Here is a 12,094-nt window from a genome sequence, read left to right as displayed (position 1 = left end):
TTCCTGCTGAAGGACCTTTATTTAAGTGTTGTAAATTGGAGTGTCCCTGTTCAGCCCTAACTTGGGCAGAGGGAAAGGGGGATGGACGGCTCTGAATCACAACTGGCTCAGAGTGAAGAATCAAAACCTCAAATTCTGCTTCAAAGTAATTTTATTTACTATAAAATATTTGTCATGGATCCTGTTATCAGTTTCCACTGTAGCTGCGCTGCCAGGGAACAGACAGGGTTGTTGAATTCTCAAAGCTAGTAGAGAAGCACTGATTGCTCTATGCCTTCTGACGTTCCCTTTGGGATGCTCAGGGTTTAAGGGTGGCACTTTCTCCCTCAATGATTTGGGTGAAATTCTGTGGAATTCCTCTTGTGGAGTTCTCCTCCGCCTGAACTCTGTCATGGGTATTTCTGCAAATGGGCACAATCCAGTCTGAGGAGCCTTGAACTGTGTCATTCTTCTTTTGACAATGTTGAGGAATTCCTTTCCATCAATGACAAAAAGAGCTTCCACTTTATGGAGTGCAGTGTCACAACTGCCAGTTGAAAATCACCTAATAAAGCTAATAATCTATCTACCTATCTATCTATCTATCTATCTATCTATAAAAAAAAATAAAAATTTGGTTGAAATGCAAAATTTTCCTCCAAAATTATTTCCACCAGCTGTGAAGATAGTAAAAATAAATAAATAAATAAACATATTTAAAAATTGTGAAAATAACATTAACATTTTAAAATTTAAAAACGATTGGACTGTTCTAGTATCCAACACATGCTGCAATTTTTGTGGAGGAGAAATTCCACAGCCCCATAGTAAGGGAAACACTACCAATTGTCTGCTTTAAAAAAATGCATAAGTGGCATTGGATTTCAGCAAGTTTACTGTGCCTTCAGAAGCAAATCATGTGGGGATTTAATTAGTTTAAATGCTAACCATTTGAAATTAATGAGCTTTTATTAACAATGAATGGCACTTTAGAATAGGAAAATAATGTCTCCATGCCCTCTCCAACTTTCTCTGGGAGATCCCTCTTGGTCCTTTTCCTGTCTCTCTCTACACCTTATATTGGGGGTAATCTCAGGGTAATCCGATCTGCAATCATAAATTCAGCTATGATCTTACTACTGATGACTCACAGATCTATCTCTCTGTTCCAAGCTGTCTCCTTCTGTCCAAGCATGGCAGTCAGGCGGCCTTCAGTGGCATGTCTGCGGGCGGTCGGCTGGTCATGTGGATTCGGCAGGATTTCTGTGGGTGATCTGCCAGTCCTCTGCCTTCAGCGTACCTGCCGCCCGTTGCAGCTTGCTGCACCAAGCACGCACTTGCTGAGCTGGTGCCTGGGGTTGCCCCTGCTTCTGTTCAAATTAAAATCTCACTCTGTCTCTCTCACATCATCTCCTTGTGCACGTCTAGCCATCAGCTCAAGCTCCATGTGGCTAAAACAGAGTTTTTAATCTTCACCCCAAGCACTCCTCACTACCTCCTTTCTTAAACACCATGTACAACACCACCATCCGGCCTGTGACTCAGGCCCATAACCTGGTTAGCATCTTCAACTCAGAGGCCCACATCAAGGCTATGTCTAAACTGTGAAGATTCTTTTTTCATAACGTCTCTAAAATACGGCCTTTCCTATCTAGCCACACCAAAGGCACCATGGTCAAGTGGCTAAAAGCAGGCTGGCCTGGAGTGCAAGGCTGTGGAAGGGAGCTTGGGGCAATGGGTTGGGAGGCAGCAGGGCCTGGGGGCCATGAGAGAGGTAGGAAATCTAGGGAGGGAATGGGGGACAGAGGGGATGGGGATGAATCTGGGTAGGCAGCAGGGGCCGGGGCTGCCAAAATACAAGTTAGCCCAAGGCTGGCCCTGACTTGTGGGCACTGCAATAATAAATAATAACAAACTAATAATTATTAATATAATTAATGTCAAGTTCAGTTATGAAAATATTGGACATTTCTAATTTAATTACAAATTGTGTTTAGATTATGTTCATTTAGAAGAGAATCAAACACTACAGAAATTATCCAAACCTATAAAAATCAATTTTGAATTCTTCATGAATGCACTATTTTTATTCTGTGGTTACCTTGTTTTTCTTAATATACATACTCAAATATTTATTTTGGAACAGAAATTCTTGTTTCCTTCTTATCATTTTCTCCTTTATGAAATGTCAATGATAATATTTAAAATAAATTGTTTTAAAAAGTGGGTAGAGCAATTTAACATGCAAAATCCTAGCACATTGCTTGATGTAGCATATCAGCTGTAGTGATTAAACAATCTCTGAACTGTGCTGGGTTGGGGTTGGGTTGGGTTTTTTATTAGTTTAGTTGGTTGGTTTGGTTTTTGGCGGTTTTTATGTTAAGACGTTCTTCTCAGAGACATTCAGTTGACACTCATACAAGTTGAGCTTGGGTGGCTTTTCTGGCGTTTTTTACTCAAAAGTCTCTACTTTTCCTACAGAAATCTGTGGCATTGTGTGAAATTATAATGCAAAACCAAGCATGTGGTGGTAGAATGGGGTGTTGTCAAAATGTTTGTATATAATAGAAAACTTTTATCCATTTCTAAGAGTTTGATAAATGCAAGCAAAGTGTGTATATATGCAACATACAAAATTAGACAATGACTTCCTGAAAAAGATCTTTCATGCTGAGAACTCTTGTAAACAGGACAAAGCAAAGAAAGAAAATTGTTTTTCTTTCCCAGGAAAATATATCAATTTTCCTATATTTAGTATATTCCAGATTCTGTCAACAAGTCACAGTTTGTGAAAAGAAAGTTGACTTCTATGTTGCCTGCTAAGATTAGGGTTGAAATTCTGGCCCCATTGAACTCAATGGCAAAACTTCCTGGATTTCATCCAAAACAAGTAAATGTTTATTGTTAGCTTTTGAAGATTGAAAAGAACACTCTCCTCCCATTCACACTTATCTACATTTCCAAGGACTGCACATTTAAAAGCTATTCATAGTATGATCATATTCCATAAAAAGGTTATTTTTGTAGATATTGATGTTTGAAGATAGAAATTTGTATATAAAGTATTTTTGCAGTGTACAACAAAAAGAATAAAGCAAAAATAATAGCAAACATATGTAAAAATAAACACACATCTGTACTCCCTTTAATATTTTTGTTCTGTATATATTTCTATAGAAAAGAGCAATTTATTGTTTACAGACATATTCTTGTTTTTACAGAGTGATTTTTGCTGAGCTAGGGTGTGATTCAAACACCATTTAAGTCAATGAAAAGACTCCCATTGCTGGCTATGTGTCAGGCCCAGATGCAGCGTAAGACACTACAGAGAAACATAATATAAACAGTTCCAGCCGCTCTGCAATAATTTTCTTTAGAAGAGCAGAAAATTTGTATTTTGTTCATGGTGTCATAGCTGAATTAAACTATTTAGAAGTTTAAAAAAGTACTGCTTTGTATTAAAGTGGGATAAGTTTCCAGAAATGCTGCAGGAAGTATAATTGATCTAATGGCATACATATATTGAGGGACCAGTCCAGCAAAGTGCTGGGCTTTTTATGAGAAGTAACGATTGTGCTCAACCATGCTGATTTTTTCAGTGGGATCTGAGAGTGTTCAGCATCTCCTCAGAGGCACTGAGGCCCAATTTTTCATAAATGGGGTCTAGTTTTTGGGACCTGTATTTTTCAGTGCCCAAGTCTAGTAGAGTTAGGCAGTTAAAAATTGAACGACCAAAATTAGAGGCCACTTATGAATATCTAGTTGTAAGTTTCTTGCCAGATCAGGCCCTAGACTATTGTTGAAAGAATATCCTATATTTCATTGCAAAAGAAAGGGAACAGGTTAGACCTTGTCTACACAAAAAGTTTCACCACTTTAACTAAAAGTATTGGTTTCTAAACCAATTTAGTTAAACTGGTACAACTTTTTGTGTGGCTATTTTTATATCAATTTAAACTTAGTTCATATTGCTTTCGCTTGTACCTGTGTGTAAACTAAATTGATATAAGATGCCAACAAGTTTTAGCCAGTTTAATGAAATTGTTTTTTAACCAGTTTAAGTTAAACTAGGACAACTTCTGTATGTAGACAAACCATAAGCACTTCACAGGGTGACAGAAGTTCCACGTTTTATCTATATGGACAACAAAACTATCCAAAATAATTATATTAAATACTAAAAATCAAGTTTTGGAAAAGATATAAAACCTCATCATTCAAGGGTTAAGCCAGTCTTCTGCTTTAGGAGCAGATTTTTCTGAGGGACAGTTTATCCTACTTGTGCTTACTTTGAGGCTTTTCCCACCTTCCTTGGAAGCATATAGTGCTGACCACTGTCAGACACAGAGATTAGATGGACCATGAGTCTGATCCAGTGTAGCAATTACTATGTATGAGCACTTTTTTTGAAGAGAAACATTTCTTTTTAATTTAATGTATTACAAAATAAAAATGTGTTTGAATCATTTGACTGGATAATTTCTTTCTGAGAGTTTTAGAAAAATATTTTGCTCATAGAACTTCAGTAATTTCTGAGTCTAAACAACTAGCAAGTTAAAGTGAAAAGAACTAAACATTATTTTAGCAATTACTTCCATTTTTAAACAATTGATATTATTGGGGAGTTGTGTACCAAATAATATTTATTTAATATGCTGTTGTATTATACAATACTAAAGACATATATAGAGATATGAATTTCATATTTCATCTCTACAGCCATGCAAGCTATCAATTATCCATAAATTATTTAAATACTAATAAAATCGAAAATGTATATAGTGGGTAAACATGATTTAGGAGCTTAAGTCTCATTGAAAAACAATAGGATTTGAGCTCATAACTCATTTAGGCATTTTTGAAAAATTTACCCACTATAGTGTATATTTTCAGAGGCATATTTCCCCCAAACAACATTTTCCTGATATTATTAGATGAGTTTCAAATCATTCAGCAAACCCTGATACAGAAAAGAAACGTTTCATTTAGCTGGTACAGTATCTGTGAGAATGTGAAAGATTGAGGTTTTGCTGCCACCTGTTGGTAAATATCTGAAGAGCAGGATGTGTGTTTTGCCATAAGGAAAAAACACAAAAGTTGAGGAAAGCAGGAGTGAGGGTAGGAAGTTGACATCTGGCTTGAGGAGAGAAAAGTTTCAAGTTATTAAGTCATAATGATCAAATGGGGTGGGGAAAAGGTGAAAAGGGAAGGTAAAAACTGAATTTCACAGGATTATTTTTCACATCTTTCTTTACAGAAGCAATGCGGTCATTTCCTACTGAGTCACAATACTACTGGAAGTGAGTCAGTGTGGATATGCTGAGTAAGTTGAAAGAATGTAGCTAATGACTGTATGATAGCTAGAAATTAAAAGAACACAATGAACCAAAATATGTTTTTGAAATGAACAAACTAGTACTAATATGGGAGTGCAGTAGAGAGTATAAACCACATGCAGTGTTTGACCTTCAGCGGTTAAAAACCTTTTTTGAAGTAAAGGAAAATAACCTTCCTTCACCCACTAACATAGAGTATTGCCTTCCATTTAAAAATTCAGGAACCATCTTGCAGGAACTGTTGTGTTGATAAAGGGGTTTCAGGCCCAACAGAAAATAATAATAATACTAGCTCTTCTATATCATATTTTGTCAGTAGATCTCAAAGCACTTTACAAAGGTAGTCAGCTTCCTTATCGTCCAGGGGAAACAGAAGGGAATAAAACCCACATCTCCTAAATCTATCCACTAGGCAACACCCTTATTTACTGCTACAATCTGAGGCCTGATCTACACTACAAAGTTAGGTCCATGTAAGCCAACTTGTGTCCACCTAGTTGGGACATGTGTCTACACTTAAATTTGTCTCCCATTGATTTAAGTGTCCAGTTACAGTGATGCAGTAAAGCCACCCCTCTGCTTACTCCCCAGTAGCGTTGAGCCATGGTCAACATACTGAAGTCGACTCAAAGCTAGTGTAGACATTGCATTACCTATTTCAACCCTAACAGTCCTCCAGCAGCTGATCTGCAAGGCCCAACACTGACTACTGTCATTACAGTTGTGAGCGCCACACTGCCCAGGGGGTCATGGAGACTAGAAGCCCCCTCTCTCCTTTAAAGCCCTGTGGATTTTTGAAATACCTTTTTCTGATTGCCCAGCTTGGCGAGCACACCTAGCAGCTCTCCATTTTTGTGTGCAACTGCCCAGCTGACTACGGCAGCTAAAGTTTCATTCAACCAAGCAATTCCCTCCTCAATTCCATTTCTCCGGTGCCGCACTCACTGTGGCTGATGCTGTGAGTGCCATAAAGCATATGCAGTTAGTGTACAGTCTGTGCGCATGCATATTTGGCTCCTTGCATCTGCTCTGCTCATTCTTCCCAGGAGTTCTTGTGTTGATGCACAATGTGGCACACCATGAGTAGGGATCCTAGTGTGTAACCCACCACTGTCCAGCAAACTGTCTTTTGGGAAGTTTTGGCAATGCATGGTGGGGCAGAAACAAGTTGCGCAGGATGACTGAGAACAAGACATCAACTTCACAGCATGCAATTTTCTCTGTCCCATAATGTCATCTGTCCCATCATTTTCATAAAAATCCTATAAAGCCCTCCTTACTGTCCACCATTTCTAACAGAAACCTGGACATTGCTGTGCACTGTTGTCATAAGCATTGAAAGCACAGGACACACAATCCTCTGGTATTTGCAGGGCCACAAGAAGAAGCGAATCAGCAGAGAACGCACTCTTCTTTTAGATAGCATAGAACTATTGTTGCCATAGTTGCTGAACTCTGATCCTGTTTTCTTTAAGACAAAACAAGACAAACACATGAAAAAGACCAAACAGCAGAGAAGTTTTAGCTTCTGTCTCTGATGCTGACTTTTAAAAGTAACCTCACTACCATAGAATCACAGGCTCAGTGCATCGTCTTAATCAGCCTGACTCTGACAACTGGCAAACTACAGGCCAGAGATCGGCAACCTTTGGCACATGGCTTGCCAGGGTAAGCACCCTAGTGGCCTGGGCAGGTTTGTTTACCTGCCGCATCCACAGGTTCATCCGATCGTGGCTCCCACTGGCCAAGGTTTGCCACTCCAGGCCAATGGGAGCTGTGGGAAGCAGCAGCCAGCACATCCCTTGGCCCATGCCGCTTCCCGCAGCCCCCATTGGCCTGGAGCAGCAAACCACGGCCACTGGGAGCTGCGATAGGCCAAACCTTGACGTGGCAGGTAAACAAACCGTCCGGCCCACCAGGGTGCTTACCCTGGTGGGCGGTGTGCCAGAGGTTGCTGATCCCTGCTATAGGCTGTTTAAGCACGGCTGGCTCCAGCTTTTTTGCCGCCCCAAGCGGCAAAGAAAAAAAATGAAAATAAAGGAAAACCCGACTGAGCTGCCACCGAAGTGCCACCGAAAAGGAAGAGAGGGAGTGAAGGACCTGCCTCTGAATTGCTTCCACAGACCCGGATGTGCTGCTCCAATAATGGATGGAGTGCTGCACCTTTCTATTGCCTGCCCTAGGCACCTGCTTCCTTCGCTGGTGCCTGGAGCCAGCTCTGCATTTAAGGCATTGCTTTTAGTTGTCTTTTTGGTCAAGTGCTCACAGCACAATAGCAAAGGGTGAGGTTTTCTTGGTGGCTAACACAGAAGAGGGCTATTAGAAGACAAAATGAGAAAGATAGAACAGAGAAGAAATAAAGTGGAGAAGGAAAATAACTCACAAAGAGAAGAATGACCAAAGGAACCCAAGTCTGGCAATCCAAGTGTTGTTCAAGATTTAGCTAAAGCTGGTGGAGGTGATGATGTCATTTGGTTTCCTTTCTGTGGCCCAATGTGTTCAGAACATCTTTCAGGATTAGAACAATGAAGGCCCATTTTGTTGAAGAATTGCAACTTTTAGGTCTGTAATTGAGCGACCAGGGAGGTTGAAGTGTTCTCCGACTGGTTTTTGAATGTTATAATTCTTGACATCTGATTTGAGTCCATTTATTCTTTTGTATAGAGACTGTCTGGTTTGGCCAATATACATGGCAGAGGGGCATTGCTGGCACAAGAGGCATATATCACATTGGAAGATGTGCAGGTTAATGAGCCTCTGATGGTGTGGCTGATGTGATTAGGTCCTGTGATGGTGTCCTTGAATAGATATGTGGACAGAGTTGGCAACGGGCTTTGTTGCAAGGATAGGTTCCTGGGTTAGTGTTTTTGTTATGTGGTTTCTGGTGAGTATTTGCTTCAGGTTGGGGGCTATCTGTAAGCAAGGACTGGCCTGTTGCAGGGGAGCCAATAGCTCAGTGGTTTGAGCATTAGCCTGCATTAAACATAGAGTTGTGAGTTCAATCCTTGAAGGGCCCATTTAGGGATCTGGGGCAAAAATCTGTCTGGGGATTGGCCCTGCTTTGAGCAGGGGGTTAGACTAGATGACCTTCTGAGGTCCCTTCCAATCCTGATATTCTGTGAAAGTGAGTGCATGCCCTTCAGGATAGGTTGTAGATCCTTGATGATGCATTGGAGAGGTGTTAGTTGGGAGCTACAGGTGACAGCTAGTGGCATTCTGTTACTTTCATTGTTGGGCCTGGAGTAGGTGATTTCTGGGTATTCTTCTGGCTTTGTCAATCTGTTTCTTCACTTCAGCAGGTTGGTATTGTAATTTTAAGAACTCTTGATAGAGATCCTGTAGGTGTTTGTCTCTGCCTGAGGGATTGTAGCAAATGTGGTTGTATCTTCGAGCTTGGCTGTAGACAATGGATTGTGTGATATGGTCTGGATGAAAGCTGGAGGCATGTAGGTAAGTATAGTGATCAGTAGGATTCCAGTATAGGGTGGTGTTTGTGTGACCATCACTTGTTAATACAAGTGTCCAGGAAGTGGATCTCTTGTGTGATAGCAGCCATCTTGGCAAAGCTTTCTCCCTCCAGTCCACCTGTTGCCATGCCCCCTTTTGGTGCCTCCTACCAGTTAAACAGTGTCCAGAATAGGTGGCAACCTCATCTCATTAAAATTAACCAGTCAAAACACATATAAGTGATTTCTACTATAAACATTGCCTCCAACTTCTAGAGTCTTTCAGCTCATTGTCCTGTCAACCAGTGACAGGAGCCACTTATCACTGTTTTTTTAACTTAATTCTGCTTGTACCAGTTATTAGTTTCCAACTGTTGCTGGTTTTTACAATTTTATATTACAGTTGGACTTCTGTTACCTTGGACAACTTAGACATCTGCTCAGCAGAACCTTGGTTGTGCATGGGGCTAACACTGGTAATTCACAATCAATAGCAATACCATGGCCAGAAATCAAAGCATGCTTTGTGTTTGACCTTGCCTACCATGGTGTGAGAATCCAGCTGATGGTGATTTGTAAAGCATCTCTTTCTACTTTGGATCTGCTTCTCCTCCCACTTACACTGATGCAGATCAGAAGTCACTCCGGTAAAATGGTTGGGACAATTGAAGGTAAGACTCAGGTGGCTGAGAAGGGAATTGGGCCCACTGTCTTAATAGTTCAGGGCTTGAAAATGTTACCAGATGTCCACTAACTGCAGGATTAAACCAACTGGTTACTACTTAAGAAAATAGAGTGTTGGGAGACACATAAGCAAAGTTCAAAGACAGTGGCCTGATGAGAAGTCCAGCACTTCTGCCATGCCCAGCAGCTGGGAATGGGAAGGGTCACAGTCTTGGGTTTTCTACCAGATTGCTCCACCTTGTGTATCAGACTGAGGACTTGTCTACACATTGAAGTTATTCCTGAATAAGGTAGGGTGTGAATTTAAAGGGGGCCAGCTTTCATAACTCCATATGTGGACTCTCCTATTCTGGAATACCAGTGCCTTGTTCTGGTTTAGTTCTATCGACTTCCAAATGGCTCAAACTAAGGGTATGTCTACACTATGGGATTATTCTGATTTTACATAAACCGGTTTTGTAAAACAGATTGTATAAAGTTGAGTGCACGCGGTCACACTAAGCACATTAATTCAGCCATGTGCGTCCATGTACTGAGGTTAGCGTCGATTTCCGGAGTGTTGCACTGTGGGTAGCTATCCCGTAGCTATCCCATAGTTCCAGCAGTCTCCCCCGCCCATCTGAATTCTGGGTTGAGATCCCAATGCAAAAACAGTGTCGCGAGTGATTCTGGGTAAATGTCGTCACTCAATCCTTCCTCCGTGAAAGCAGCAGCAGACAATCATTTTGCGCCCTTTTTCCCTGGATTGCCCTGGCAGACGCCATAGCATGGCAACCCTGGAGCCCATTTTCCTTTTGTCACTGTCACCGTATGTGTACTGGATGCTGCTGACAGACGTGGTACTGCAGTGCTATACAGCAGCATTCATTTGCCTTTGCAAGGTAGCAGAAACAGTTACCATCCCTATTGCACTGTCTGCCATGCCATTGTAAATTGGTGATGAGATGACGGTTATCAGTCGTTTTGTAATGTCTGGTGTTGTCATGGGTGCTCCTGGCTGGCCTCGCTGAGGTCGGCTGTCGGCGGTGAAAAAATGGAATGACTCCTGGGTCATTCCTTCTTTATATATGTCTAAAAATAGAGTCAATCTGCCTAGAATATGGGGCAGAAGTACTAGAGAACCAGAAGACACAGCCACTCCGTGTCAGAGCCCCAGAGATCCTGCAGAAATGATGAGCTGGATGTCATTAGGGATACCCTCAACAACCCACCCGTTGCTTCCTCCTCCACCAGCCTTCCTGGCTACCGTGGCAGTGTCCCCCACTTGTGTTGAAGTAATAAAGAATGCAGAATTAGAAACACTGACTTTTTAGTGAGATAAAATGAGGGGGAGGAAGCCTCCAGCTCTACTATGATAGTCCAGGCAGGACATTTAAGGGTGCGAGGGGAGAAGCCCAGCATCCCGCTGCTCGATAGTCCAGGCAGTACAGAACCTTTCTTTAGACATGAAAGTGTGTGTGTGTGTGGGGGGGGGTTGATGGAGCCAGCCTCCAGTTGCTATGATGAAGACGTTACCAGCCGGTTCTGTACCATCTGCGGGATGACCGGAGTGTCATTTCTTACCCAGGTGCACCTGGCCAACCTCACCAGGGCAGCCGAGCGCTCATGGGCTGATTGATGACAATGGATAGCAGTATTGTACCATCTGCCACGGAAGGGATGCTGGTGTCAGCCTCTGCAGCACCCCGTCTACCAGCAGCATGCAGTAGACATAGTGTACATTGAAAAAAGGAAGAAACTTTTTTTGCGCCTTGTCTTGGTGTGGGGGAAGCGGTGTAAATGACACTTTACCCTGAAACACCCGGAAAAAATGGTTTGACCCTTCAGCATTGGGAGCTCAGCCAAGAATGCAATCTTTCGACTGCGGGACTGTGGGAACTGGATCCTCCAGTCCCCTCCCCTCCTCATGAAGTCCTTTGATTTTTGCGCTTTCGTTACAACTTGTACAAGACTGCTGCTGTGCGCTCTGTCATTCAGCCTGAGATTTTTTCAAATGCGTTGTCATTTTGTCTTCTGTAACAGAGCTCTGATAGAACAGATTTGTCTACTCATGCAGCGATCAGATCCAGTATCTCCCATATGGTCCATGCTGGAGCTTTTTTTGGATTTGGGACTGCATCGCCACCCGTGCTGATCAGAGCGACACGCTGGGCAAAGAGGAAATGTAATTCAAAAGTTCGCAGGGCTTTTCCTGTCTCCCTGGCCAGTGCATCCGAGTTCAGATTGCTTTCCAGAGCGGTCAGAATGGTGCACTGTGGGATACTGCCTGGATGCCAATACCTTCAATTTGCGGCCCCACTAACCTTAATCCAACATGGCAATACTGATTTCAGCACTACTCCTCTTGTCAGGGAGGAGTACAGAAACCAGTTTAAAGAGCCCTTTATATCGATATAAAGGGCCTCGTTGTGTGGATGGGTGCAGGGTTAAATTGGTTTAATGCTGCTAAATTCGGTTTAAACACGTAGTGTAGACCAGGCCTAATTTGGAAACAAACAAACAAACCAGGGTTATTCCAGGTTTGGTGTCCACACTTGTGAGCTATTCTAGAACAGCTCATGTGGAGACAAGCCCTCAGGTGCTTGGTCCAGGTGCAGCTCCACTCCCCTCCCCCACATGCTGGATGGGAAAGAAGTGGTCAGTGTTTTT

The sequence above is a fragment of the Chelonoidis abingdonii genome, chromosome 3, assembly GCF_003597395.2.
Source record: "Chelonoidis abingdonii isolate Lonesome George chromosome 3, CheloAbing_2.0, whole genome shotgun sequence".
Taxonomy (NCBI): domain Eukaryota; kingdom Metazoa; phylum Chordata; order Testudines; family Testudinidae; genus Chelonoidis; species Chelonoidis abingdonii.
This window is presented reverse-complemented; position numbering follows the sequence as displayed.